Source organism: Python bivittatus, unplaced genomic scaffold (assembly GCF_059951505.1).
Source record: "Python bivittatus isolate LINGU-HERP-01145 unplaced genomic scaffold, Pbiv_v1 ctg000120_np1212, whole genome shotgun sequence".
NCBI lineage: Eukaryota > Metazoa > Chordata > Lepidosauria > Squamata > Pythonidae > Python > Python bivittatus.
This window is the reverse complement of record NW_028277037.1, coordinates 8502208-8516521: the sequence shown is the minus strand read 5'-3', so window position 1 is coordinate 8516521 and position 14314 is coordinate 8502208.

Below are 14314 nucleotides of genomic sequence, written 5' to 3'. Positions count from 1 at the left end.
TACCTGAAGGACCGCCTCGCCCCCACAATCTCAACCCGTTCCACCCGATCTCACAGAGAGGGCATGCTCCGGATCCTCGCGGTAAAAGAACTTCGATTAGCGGGGTCCAGAAGGCTGGCCTTCTCTGCTGTGGCCCCCGCCCTTTGGAACATCTTGCCCCCGGAGGTGAGACAGGCCCCCTCACTCCAGGCCTTTCGGAGGGATTTGAAGACCTGGCTCTGCCATCTGGTCTGGAGCGGGGAGGGAGGATATCAGAAATGGGGTTGGCTGGCCCTTTAGCAGCCTAGTGTGGCCCCTATCGGCCTCTTGGATTTTTTAGCTTTTTTATTTTTGTAATGTCTGGTTTTTATAACTTTTAATTGTATTTCTGATTTTAGTTTGTTGTAAGCTGCCCAGAGTCTCCCGTTGTGGGGAGATGGGCGGGGACAAGTCAAATAAATAAATTGAAAAAAAAAATACTGATGAAACACTTTTTGCATATTTATGTTATCTGGTATTACAGTATTACCTTCTTGTAACTTTAATATCACTTTCTTTTCTTTTTCTTTTCACAGCTTGTAGGCCATTTCCCTGGTTTATTTGCAAATTCAAAATTTCTTTGTTTTGCATAGTTCATCCTTATTTCCATCTCTCCCACTGTTAACATAGATAACTGCCTCTGTAAAAGCTTAATTTGGTGAGTGATTTTCCTCCCTGGGGATTTTTAAAATTCTTCTTCCTTTTTTTTTATCTTAACCAAAATCATTTGTATTTTCTTTTCTTTTTAAATTCACTATTACATTGTATAAAATATCCTCTTACAAAAGCTTTACTTGTGTCCCAAAGCATCCTTACTTCTGTGCTTTTATTAAGATTATTCTCAAAAAAATCCCTTTAACTTCTTTTTACAACCCTCTACTTTTTCCTTTTAAAAAAGTCACTGGATTGTGATCTGAAAAAGTCTTCGGTAATGTCTTTACTTTGTTTTCACTTTCACTTAGAAATCCAAATCATACAGTATATAATTCTTGAAAAACCTCACCCCCCCCCCGCCACTTCCCTCTGTATCTGCTCACCTGGCTCTCAAGTGTGCACTGGATACAGAACTTCCTGCTAATGTTAAAAGTCTAGTTGACACGTCAGATCTCTACCATACCCCAGGCTTCCCACTACGACTTGTGGTTGGTAGAGGAAACTCTTGTCCAAAGTTCCTGTTTTGAGCTGCTAGTTTCCAGGCCTGGCAGCTCAGCTTTCCTGGTTATTTGACTTGCCTGCCTTCTTACCCATAAGCATTCCCAGCACTGCCAGAAGAGACACCTCCTCCAGAAGACTTACTTGCCTGCTATGCTCAGCTCACCAGCCCTACTTGTCCTGGATGCTGGTGCATTCCCATCTCCTTCCCTGCATCAATTTCCCTTTGCCATTCTCCTCCTCCTCCTCCCTTTTTCTTTATGTATTCCACTCTGAATCCCCTTCTATCCAACTTGTCTCACTTATTGCCCTCTCCGCCAGTTCTACCAACTCTCCTCCATACTGTACAATGTTCGCTTGCTTTCCACCCTCTCCCTCTCCCTCCTTCTTCCTTCCTCCAATCTCAGGACTGAGCATATGCCACTTGCCACCAGGGCTCCCAGTGCTTTAAGGACACACATGCAGCTCAGCAAGGTTGGGCCTCCATCGCATTTTCTTTTTATGCAGTTATTACCTTTAAACTAATACATACTGCAGATATGGCTCTGTCATGCTATATTTTTTTACTTCTTTCCCGTCCCCTCCATCCTATTTTTATCTTTCAATCTGAGGAACAATTTCTCAAATCTAAAACCTATTATTCTGTGCAGTTTAACTGGCTCTCATAAAGGCATTACATTTCTGCTTTTGGTTGTTTTCCCCCCAAAGCACCATCTCTCTTTTTCTGTCTCCTGTTGGGTTTGCAACATGCCAGCCCTCCTTCTGTCCCCTACCCTTACCCCAGTTTTGAGACATGCGTTCTAAAGAATGTGCTTAAGAAAGATTACTAATCTTTGCTTCCTGTGCTCTAGAAATCCAATCTGGGGTATAGGCATTGATTTCATCTCTTTGCATTATCAAACAGGAATAAGTATGGGCTGCAGGGGTAGAAAGAGAAAATGGTGTATTATCCTGATATGGTCTAGAAAGCAGATCAGCTGAACAAGTTCTCAGATACAAGATCTCTTTACAACTTTTCAGAATACTCACCAGCCCCAGTATATGCTCTTGTAAAAGAGTACAGGAAGAAACCATTTCTAAAAAACCCTTCAGTAATCAGACTGAATAGACTAGTAACCTGATGTGATATAAGGCATTTCCCCCTATTCTTATTAGAAGAGAATGAGGGCAAGAAGGAAGGAGACATATGGTTAATTCTAAGGGCAGGGCTAAATAACTTATGAATCTACTGTGGCATGCAGACCACATCTTAATTTCAAAAGCCCTTGACAAATGGTCTGTTCAATCATTTGACAAAAGCAAGCTGTCTTTTTTTCCAGCAACTCACTTAGTAGGATAGAAAGAAGGGAAGAGAAGAGAGAAAAAAGGAGTAGTAGAGAAAAAATGCATTAAACTTTCAAAAATTAGAATTATGGCTTATTCAGCTAATTAATTTAATAATGTTCAAATATTGTGAGATCACATTGTGGAGGAATTCCAAGGACAAGAATGGTGATTTGAACACACTATGCTCTGATGGGAAGTATTTTTCTCCAAAGAGTTATTCATTGGTTGATTTAACCTCAACCACACTTCTATATTGTTGTCAAGAAAACTGTATGAGTGTGCCTATCAGGAATTAATCTCAGCCTGAAGATTTTTTATGTCACTTTTTAATTGTATACTACAGGCTTGCACAGGGTGTGATGTTGTTGAGTGTATCTGCACAATAGGACTAAAGCGTAATTCCTATTTGTGCGTACTTTCAGGTGCAATTTGAGAGAGAGCCCCCAGAGATTTCAACCTTTTTCTTCTCCAATGCTTCCATTGCATTCTTCCTCAATCATTGCCTTACTATGTTTACATTTGCAGCAGTAGAATTTTCTGTTGTGTTGTTTGGAGATCATGCAGTGTGTACATTGAAATGGTTCCATGCCAGAAGCAAATGTTTTTCCATGTTATTATATAACCTCCTTTATCTGGCTACTTTCCTGGGTGGTACTCCTTCTCAGCAGTATGTGTTGTGATGTGTTGATCAATTTAAATGCTAGCAAATCTAAACTGTGCAAAAGTGCTAAACTCCTTTAACTCACAGTGCTGTAAATATTTCCAGGAGGAACGAACACAACAGGAAGCCCCACTGGAGTATGGTTGACAGAGTGCACTACAGTTTATTCACACCTCTTGCTGACACTGGGGACAGGACAAGTAAACTTGAGGACCAGAAACAATCCCTCTGAACTGATCACAGAAGTATTAGTTGTATCCCAGAAATAACTCCCCGCTCTTTTTTGAGAAACTAGCACCTCTCAAGACTTTCTAGAGAGATAGGAACTGCTATGGTATTCATACAATACTACTTCTGGGCAAAGCTGAATAGTGCAACAGTAAAATGACAGGATAAATAACCTACCATCATTACCCACTGCTTCCTCAACTTAGCATAGCAACCACATTTGTGCACTATGTGTATGTGTGTGTGGAAGAGAGACAAACATTCATATCAGCTGATGAACACTGGGGTATAAATTAAGGAAAGAAAGAGAAGAGAAATCTTAAATAAATTAGGCTCTTTAAACTCAAGTTTCCTTCATGATTTCTAACTGCCCCTGGTGTTCCCTCTTTAATCACTGTGATGTGACAGATACGCTACTGAAGCCCAAACAGAATAGCATTATGTTGGACCCCACCCCATTCCTGCCGCAATGTTGAATGTGGCTTGACTGGGGAATGTTTTCACTGGAGTTTTTCACTAGGAGTATGCTGAAGTGAAAGGGCAGCAAAACCAGACTTGTAAACAAATTACTTCAACTATCAAGAGTGGCACATGCATACACGTGGACACCATTTGGCAGTGATTCTGAACAGGCACAAGAGGGGCAAGATATAGAACGGTAAAGGGGGCAGCAAAGCCTTTCCTGGTATTGTTCTCTGCTGACTCAAGGATGGCTAGATACTACTTTAATTCAATAAAGAACCTTGCAATCACATACACTGAAAACATCCATGGATATTGCAGTCAGGTGGTGAACCCTAATGTATTAACCATCCCACCATGCCCCATTACTCTTTTATGGAGCATGAGCATGACAGAAAGCCATGTCTACCTAATCGTCTATACAAGCAATTTGCATAGTTATTTGTGACCCTAGTCATACACAGCACTTTCCAGGAACTGGGACTTACAGAAAGGCTGACCTGTGCCCTTTCCCTCCCTTTCCCTTGAGAAGATTATAAGGCGATGCTTTTTGTCTTTTTATGCTTGTTTTGTTACTGATCTTCACTTTGGGTGAGGTTTTTTTCTTTCTAATCCAAGGCACATTTGCATTCAGGTTCTTTTTTACTTCTTGTAAATGGCTAATATTAAAATAGTCTCTCCTCTTACAATACTGTCTCCGTACTTTTTAAATGACTTATATCTGCCCCTCAACTATGTGAACTTAATTAAAGATTCATGATCTGCTAAAATTGTTTCAAGGGTCTTTGACTCAAGGCTTGAGTGTTTCCCCTGGGCATATTCTGCTACTGAAAGTATCCAACAGTATCTTTTTATAATATAGACAGATGCTCTAATAACTAACTTCAGTATAATTCACTTTTGGCTCAGTAAGTTACACATATAACATGAAAGTTGGACAAAAGTTCTCTAGTATAATATTAACCTGTATTAATATAAGATAGGCCAGAAGCATTTAAAACAACTTCTATACTGTTTTTTACTCTCTTTTGAGATAAAAGAATTTTTGAGGAATATCATTCCTGCCACATGATTTCACAGAAATTAAATTACAAATTTATATGACATTTCCCCCCAATTAGGGCTTTTTTCCCCACTTTCCAGACAAATCCTAAAAACAATTGTGTTCAGTTAGTAATATTTGCAGAGATAACTCCCTCAGCCTCCCACTTTTGAGGGGCAACCTCTGTGGGGCTGCATCTGTGTGATTTCTAGCTTTTAAAAACTTAACATAAAACTGTAGAAATAAAGAAGAAAATTTATATTTTAAGAAAACAACAACTTGGACTATTCATATTATTGAACATTTACTAACATTCTTTCTCCAGACCGTACAGACCACATACAAGCTGTATACAAAATATCAAATAATTTTGCTTTAATAATGTAAACTTTAAAAAAAAAGGTTAATGGGTCTATTTAGTCAGACTGCATTAAGCTTTCAAAAATTCGAATTATGGCTTATTCAGCTAATTAATAATATCCATCTACGTATATTGTTATAATTCAAATTTCTTGGCCTTTCACAAGGTTCAACAAGTGCCTATAATTTATAAAATAATCTGTAAAGAAGCTGTTAATGCTAATATTCAAGTTTACAGACCAAGGATCTATCAAGCAATACTCTGAGTAGTAATTAGTTTGAAGACTAATACATGAGAAACAGATACCTGATTCTGCATCCTAAAATATATATTTTAGTGAATATCCCAAAGTTAAGGCATGCTGATAGATGGATGTTACAGACATTTAAAAATCTCAGAGATATGCTAATGTATGGTGATAGTCCTTCAACTAATTGTGCCCCAGAAATTTGGTCCAAGAAATAACATTACAAAATTACTTTGTATTGTGTTTTGTATACTTCATTAGTCTATGTCCCCAAAGTGAAAACATTTCTATGTATTTTGGGCTTTTAAAACATTTATCATGGATTGTCCCCAATGATATGTGCCATGGGGCAGGAATATTTGCAGTGGTACAGCAGAGAGGCGAAGTAGGAGACTGGAAGAAGCATAAGTACAGAACTCCTGAATTAATATACAGTCAGGTCCAGAAATATTGGGACATCAACACAATTCTAACATCTTTGGCTCTATACACCACCACAATGGATTTGGAATGAAACAAACACAATGTGCCTTAACTGCAGACTGTCAGCTTTAATTTGAGGGTATGTATATCCAACTCAGGTGAACGGTGTAGGAATTACAACAGTTTGCATATGTGCCTCCCACTTGTTAAGGAACCAAAAGTAATGGGACAATTGGCTTCTCAGCTGTTCCATGGCCAGGCGTGTGATATTCCCTCAGTACCCCAATTACAATGTGCAGATAAAAGGCCCAGAGTTCATTTCAAGTGTGCTATTTCCATGTGGAATCTGTTGCTGTCAACTCTCAAGATGAGATCCAAAGATCTGTCACTATCAGTGAAGCAAGGCATTAGGCATTAGGCTGAAGAAACAAAACAAACCCATCAGAGAGATAGCAAGAACATTAGGCATGGCCAAAACAACTGTTTGGAACATTCTCAAAAAGAAGGAACGCACCGGTGAGCTCAGCAACACCAAAAGACCCGGGAGACAACGGAAAACAACTCTGGTGGATGACCGAAGAATACTTTCCCTGGTGAAGAAAACACCCTTCACAACAGTTGGCCAGATCAAGAACACTCTCCAGGAGGTAGGTGTATGTGTGTCAAAGTCAACAATCAAAAGAAGACTTCACCAGAGTGAATACAGAGGGTTCACCACAAGATGTAAATCATTGGTGAGCCTCAAAAACAGGAAGGCCAGATTAGAGTTTGCCAAACAACATCTAAAAAAGCCTTCACAGTTCTGGAACAACATCCTATGGACAGATGAGACCAAGATCAACTTGTACCAGAGTGATGGGAAGAGAAGAGTATGGAGAAGGAAAGGAAGTGCTCATGATCCTAAGCATACCACCTCAGCAGTGAAGCATGGTGGTGGTAGTGTCATGGCGTGGGCATGTATGGCTGCCAATGGAACTGGTTCTCTTGTATTTATTGATGATGTGACTGCTGGCAAAAGCAGCAGGATGACTTCTGCAGTGTTTCGGGCAATATTATCTGCTCACATTCAGCCAAATGCTGCAGAACTCATTGGACGGCGCTTCACAGTACAGATGGACAATGACCCAAAGCATACTGCAAAAGCAACCAAAGAGTTTTTGAAGGGACAGAAGTGGAATGTTATGCAATGGCCAAGTCAATCACCTGACCTGAATCCCATTGAGCGTGCATTTCACTTGCTGAAGACAAAACTGAAGGGAAAATGCCCCAAGAACAAGCAGGAACTGAAGACAGTTGCAGTAGAGGCCTGGCAGAGCATCACCAGGGATGAAACCCAGCGTCTGGTGATGTCTATGCGTTCCAGGCTTCAGGCTGTGATTGACTGCAACGGATTTGCAACCAAGTATTAAAAAGGGAAAGTTTGATTTATGATTATTATTCTGTCCCATTACTTTTGGTCCCTTAACAAGTGGGAGGCACATATGCAAACTGTTGTAATTCCTACACCGTTCACCTGAGTGGGATGTACATACCCTCAAATTAAAGCTGACAGTCTGCAGTTAAAGCACATTGTGTTTGTTTCATTCCAAATCTATTGTGGTGGTGTATAGAGCCAAAGATGTTAGAATTGTGTCGATGTCCCAATATTTCTGGACCTGACTGTATTTGCGATATGGTTCATGGGGTCACAAAGAGTCGGACACGACTTAACGACTGAACAACAACAATTCTGCATGTTCTGTTACATGGACCAATCAGTCAGTTTAGCACAGATCAAAGTACCAGAACCTCTCTGTCTTACTATATTGCCTTACCTGTCTTATTATTATAGTAAGACAGGTCCTGGTACTGTGATCTATGATCATTTTTTTATACTTATAGCAATAAGGATATTGAATACAGATAATCTTGAACACTGTGTCCACAGATTTTATTCTGTAGAGGCAGAGATGGAAATTCACATCAAACTATGGTTGTTGGGATGGTCATACAGAGAATTGTTGCCTTGGTAAAGTTTTGGAAAGTATGGACTTTGGAGAACATTTTATACAGGGAATAAACTCAATTTATATACCCCAGAAGGCTAGTATTATTGTGAATGAAGCATTAACTGAATCATGTCATATACAAAAAGGAACAAGACAAAGTTGCCCTTTGTTGCCTCTGCTCTTTATTTTGGTTCTCAAAGTTCTTAATAGAGACATTAGAAGGGATGAACAAATAAAAGGGTCAAAGATTAAACAAGAGGTTTTTAAATTGAGGGCTTTTGTTGATGATTTAGTTTTGATATTACAAGACCCTCTGGTATCTGGTGAGCACTTGAAGAAGAAACTGAAGGAATTTTGCTCACTGGCAAGTTTTAAAATAAATAAACAAAAAAACAAAAATGTTAATTAAAAACATGACCCTGCCTGATCAAGATTTGCTGATGAGCAAGACGGGTTTCAGGAATGAAAAAAAGGTGAGATATTTGGGGGTGATTCTATCTACTAAAAATAGTGTGTTGTTCCAGAATAACTATGGCAAAATTTGGAACGAAGTGAAAAAAGATTTGGTAAGATGGGGAAAATTACAATTGTTTCTCATGGGGAGAATTTCAGTGATTAAAATGAATGTTTTGCCTAGGATATTGTTTCTTTTTCAGACTATACCGATCTTGACTACAGATTTACCGTTTAAACAGTGGCAGAGAGAGATATCTAAGTTCATTTGGCAAGGTAAAAAACCATGAATTAAATATAAATTGTTACAAGATGCCAAGGAACGAGGAGGTTTGGGTCTGCCTAATTTAAAACTGTATTTTGACGCTTGTTGTTTGCTTTGGATGAAGGAGTGGATAACCTTGGAGAATAAAGAATTATTACAACTTGAAGGTCATGAATTAAGATTCCTGTGGCATGCCTATTTGTGGTATGATAAAGTTAAAGTTAATAAGGATTTTAAGAACCATTATATTAGGAATGCCTTACTGCAGATCTGGAATAAATATAAGGTAAGACTGTCTCTTAATGTATTTTTGTGGTTGTGACCTCAGGAAGGATATACTAGAAGAGAAAATGTGGGAGAAATGAAGTGGTTAAAATATAAAGATTTATTAAATTTTGAGGAGGGTGAACCAAGTTTTAAAACAAGAGAATTAGAATTAGAAGGTTTTATATGTCACTGGTTTACTCATATGCAATTGAACGTTTTAAGTTGGATAAAAAGAATTATAGATTTGTTAATGAAATATCTTATTTTGAGACTCAACTCTGTCTAAATGATGAGCATGTTATTGCTAAAATGTATAAGATGTTGTTACAGATGAACATAGAAGATGAACAAGTCAAGGAATGTATGATTAAATGGGCTAAAATCTTTGGATACAATATCATGTTGGAACAATGGGAAAATATGTGGAACAAAGGTTTGAAATTCATGTTGAATTATAACTTAAAAGAGAATTTTTATAAAATGATGTACTGCTGGTATTTAACTCCTGATAAGTTATCAAAAATGTATACTGGCATAACAAATGTTTGTTGGAAATGTTCACAGGGTGAAAAAAACTTTTATCATCTTTGGTGGACTTGTGAAAAGGCTAAAAAATTTTGGGACCAGATATGCATTGCTATTCAAAAGATTCTTAAAGTGAATATTTAAAAAAAAAAACAGAATTGTTTCTACTGGGTTTGATGGAGAAAGGATTGGAGAACCAATATGGATCTTTGTTTCTATATATGATCACAGCTGCAAGACTGTTATATGCGCAAAGATGGAAAGACTCACAAATACCTACAGTGGAAGAGTGGATTATTAAACTAATGGACTTGGCTCAAGTGGCAAAGCTAACAGCTTTAATAAGAGAATACTGTTTCTAAATTTGTCTCCTCATGGCAACCCTTCCTAGATTATGTGCTTGGGTTGGGAAAAAATGAAGCTTTGATTGTGAGATTTAATGATTAGATGGTTTGTGTTGATAGAAATAATGTGAATTAGGATTAAATAGTGGTAAGAGATTGATTTTTTTAAATTTGTATTCATATCTGCATTGGAGATAGTCGGAAGTCACTTTCTGTTTCATCTTTCTACTTGATCTCATTCTTTTAGTTTTTGTCTTTTTCTTTTAGTTCTATCTTCTCTGTCTTCTATACTTTCTGATTTGTATTTTAATTGTACTTGTTATATATCTTAATAAAAGTTTTGATAAAAAAAAAACACCCCAGAATCGTTGCCTTGGATGAAACATCCGTTTCAGTTCAAATGCCACAGTGATGGTCCAAATTAGAGACTAAGGGGTTAGATTCTTGCAGTATTGTTTGTTGCTGTCGACACACTGTCCAGTTAAAAGTTCTAGGGCATCGTTTGATATTGGAGGAGGGACAAAAGTGAAATAGTTTTATATAAGTTCAAACTATAGGATTTGAAAAAAAAAAAAGGGCTAAAGGAAGAGTCAGTGAAAAATGGCTTGAAAATAATATCTGGTTGATGGAGCGGATTCAGCACCAATATTTCTAAGAAAGGTAATCAGCTCCTATAAAGTTTGGGAGGATTTGCTGATTGTACATCTGACCCAAGTGATCAACTTGCTTATTCAATCAATCTTCTAGACTTATGATCTTGGCTGTTACATTGTCATTGGTTTGATAAATAGATAAAGGTTTCCATTCATTCATCAGTCCATCTTTGTACTGCCTGTGAAATATCACAAACCGAATTCCTTTACGATGGGAGGAGGAGGACCGAGGTACATTGATTAACATATTGTCTTTCTCAAGACTGGATTATCAAGATGTACTTTTGGCTGGTGCTAGCAGCTGCATTATCTTGAGCTTGCAGAAACTCAATTTTTTTTTTCAGGCCCTTGCATTGTTTCAATAAAACATTCCAGATTTATAATTTCTGCACTAACTTCCTATTATTTCTGATACATGTTTCTCGCTTCTTCACCAAAAGATCTCAGTATTGTTTTAACTTGATTACAGATCTGTCACATAAGTTAGGCTGGGGATGTTGCTGTATTTTTCCCCAATCAGCGTTAACTACTTTCACACAAAGGCTTTGTGCCACTTCAGAACCTGCATGTCAGGTTCCTTTGAGAGCCAACCAAGGGCTTTTTTGGCTCTGCAGTTAGTTATCTGAAAATAGATCAAAAATGGTATTTTTTTCTTGCAATGTGCAGCTCTCTAAAGTTTGTGGGCTGTCTGTTTTCTGATTGGTAGATACAGGACTCTTGCTTCTCCCTGCCTGCTGGTCTCAAATCAGTATTTTCTTCCCTGTCCCTAGAGCTTCCTACTGCCTATTTAGAAAACTCCTGGTTGCAGATGGTGATGATTTGCTGCTATTTCACCATTACAATCCACAATTGGTTTGATATATAATAGAATGATAGTGGCATTACATCTTCATATCCTCGTAGATGTACACTATATGTACTGAAAATGTGGTAGGGAAGGCTGTAGTAATTGATTTCATCCTCTTCATGTGGAGAGGTTAGAGGATTTTTAGTTGGAGATCCTGGCAACTACTCAAGGCATAGCACAGCCCAGAGGAAGTGAAACTGACAAGAGTTCTGTTTGTTTCATCTTCTCTTTGGCAAGGAACTAGCAGGTTTGCAAACTTTAGGACTGTTGGTCTATTTTTTAGTTATTAACTGCCCCTCCCCCACCTAGGAGGCAATAGCGGTTTATTTGATTTTTGTGTGGAGTAGGGAGGAATGGGACGCTAATTTAATTATATATTTTACCCTCTTGGTTAATTAGAGTAGGGACAGATTGGCTCAGGGTGATAGCTATAGCTTTGTTCCAAGGCTGTATATGTGACTAGATGACTGTGGGTCAGTTTCAAATTTCTTTTGAGGGTTTGGAAAGGATAGAAATGGTTGTGATGCAGTTAAGTGCCCTATGAGTTTGAATATATCTGAGTGCTATCTATCACATCATAGCGAGTCATGCTGGATGCGATTGCTACATCAGCATTGTCCTCACATATGTGTATCAGTATTTTATGTATGTGTGTGTGTGTGATTTTTAAGCAAGACCTACACAAAAATAGACATTGCAAAAATTTAAAATATCCCACATCATCTCTGTGAGTTTGCTGTGGTGCCCTGCTTGGGAACTGCAGACTTATAAGCAAAAGTGAATGAAGCAGTAACGAAATGGTTTTTATCATCTTTTTTTTTTACATCATCAGCAGAAACAGCAATTGAGAGTGGCAACTGGCTGAAAAAAAAACATGCTGCCTGCAGAATTAACTTTCACACTGAAAACCTATTTAGAAATAATCTACAGAAAATGAGACAGAATGGGGGTAGAATGGTAGCCCCAAAACTTCTACTTTATATAGTGTTCAATGGTTTCTAAATTTCCCCAGAAATATCAAGGACAATTGCATTATAGGCCCATTGGAAAATACTCCAGCAGCAATTACATCATAGGATTAATTTTGTATTCCTTTTTCAGTAATAGAATGTCTGCTGATAGTGTATAACAATACTTCTGATGGGGGGAAAAGGTTGTTGAAGTTGAGACAGTGGAGAGGGATTGAAAAAGTCAGATATCAAATGATGTTAATGAGGTATAAAACTCATAGGAAGAAAGAATTGAAAAACAACACTCAGACTTGAGATGGGAAGAATCAGGAAAAGCGAAAGGCAAGCGTAAAATTTAGCCACAATCTGTATTCTATGGCTAACAATCCAGGTACTTCAAATCTAAGCAGGCAATGCAATTTATTTGGTGACACCTAGATAACCACCACTACTACCAGGATCACTGGAAATTTGTTTCTTGCTTTCAAAAATGATAAAGCTGAGGTTCTCAAGACATTAAACATAATTTCAATGATTGCAACCAAGTGATGACATAATATGTGGTTCTGATAGCTTTTCTAGATAAAAATAATTGAACCAGGAATAGTTTTTGATGTCTTAAGCAATACACTCATGGCTATAATTTTTTGAGACAGCAAACCCAACTTTTTTGTCTTGAGTGTATAACTTATAGGGTGTATTCTAGAGCTTTGATTATTGTAACTGCATGCCAGATTCATCCTTAAACATTTAGCTGTCACATTCACTTTCACTTATACACTTTAAAATAATCCTTAAATACATATCTAAGAAATACAGTATATAAAACAATTCTTAATCAGATCTGAAGTTAGTCTTTTCAAACTTTATTTATTTATTAAATTTGTATGCCGCCCATCTCCCCCAATGGGCGACTCTGGGCGTCATCTCCATGTTACTGATACCTTGGCAAAATGATGGTTGGATGCCTATTGATGATGCTATAATTTGTTAGTGCAGAAATGACCTTAATCAGATTTCTGTCACTCTCTTCAAATGAAACAATTAGTATTTTCATGGCAGGATGGATTAACTAAAACCTCCACTAGGTGAAACTTAGAAACCGTTAGGAAGAGACCATGTTTTGATAATGGCACACGTAAAGCAATATGAAAGTTCTTTCAGATGAATGGTCTGCTGATCATTAAAGTAAAAACAGCACAATGCATTTTATTAGAATGACTATTGCTGAATTTATTTTAGTTCTTTTCAGTCCAGATTTCAAGTTGATACATCACTGAACTGAAGCAGTGGCTAAACTTTAAAAATTGTTGACCATATTGAGCATATTGCCAATAACATTAGCAATACAAATCTTTTCAAACCATAGAATCAGAAATCAGCAAAGGAGATATTTGGGCTGTTGGATAAAAAAGTCTTAAATAATAGTAAAGAAGCATAATTAAGAGAAGCTGAATGAATTATTTATTTAGTGCAGAATATGTGGGACTGTCAGATTTCAGGTAAGACACAGCAATAAATGTAAAGTTTCCAGGTACTTTACCTCATATTCAGCTGAAACTCACAGATACAACACACCTAGATAAATTGCTTTACTGCAGACAAAATAGAAGCTAGATGCTGGACAGGCATTAGATCTGCCTCTGGTAGAACACAGAAACAAAAGTCCAAAGTATACCTGCTCCAGGATTTAAATTTCAGCCTTTTTCTTCTGTCCCACTTTTCTCAGTTAATGAACATTTGGCCATTTCTCTTTCTAGACTCCTCACTGGGAGCCACTGCTCAATGTTTACAGAAGGACTCTGCTAGCCTGAAAAATGCTGGTTCCTGCCTCATTAGCTATAGCCCTAATGCCAGATATTAGAACCTACGTGTATATTTTAGGAAAGAAATCTGAGGAAAGGAAGTGCTATTTCTTGCTGGCAGACTGAAAACAAACAACTCACACCAGATAGTTTTCCTAAAGAATTCAAACATAACATTGGTGAGCTTGTAACAATTAAGCTGAAAGAATTATTAATATATTATTTGTGCCCATTTGTAATAGATACAAATAATGAACTTGCTTCTAAGTCCTGATATTGGAGAGCCCTTGGTTTAGA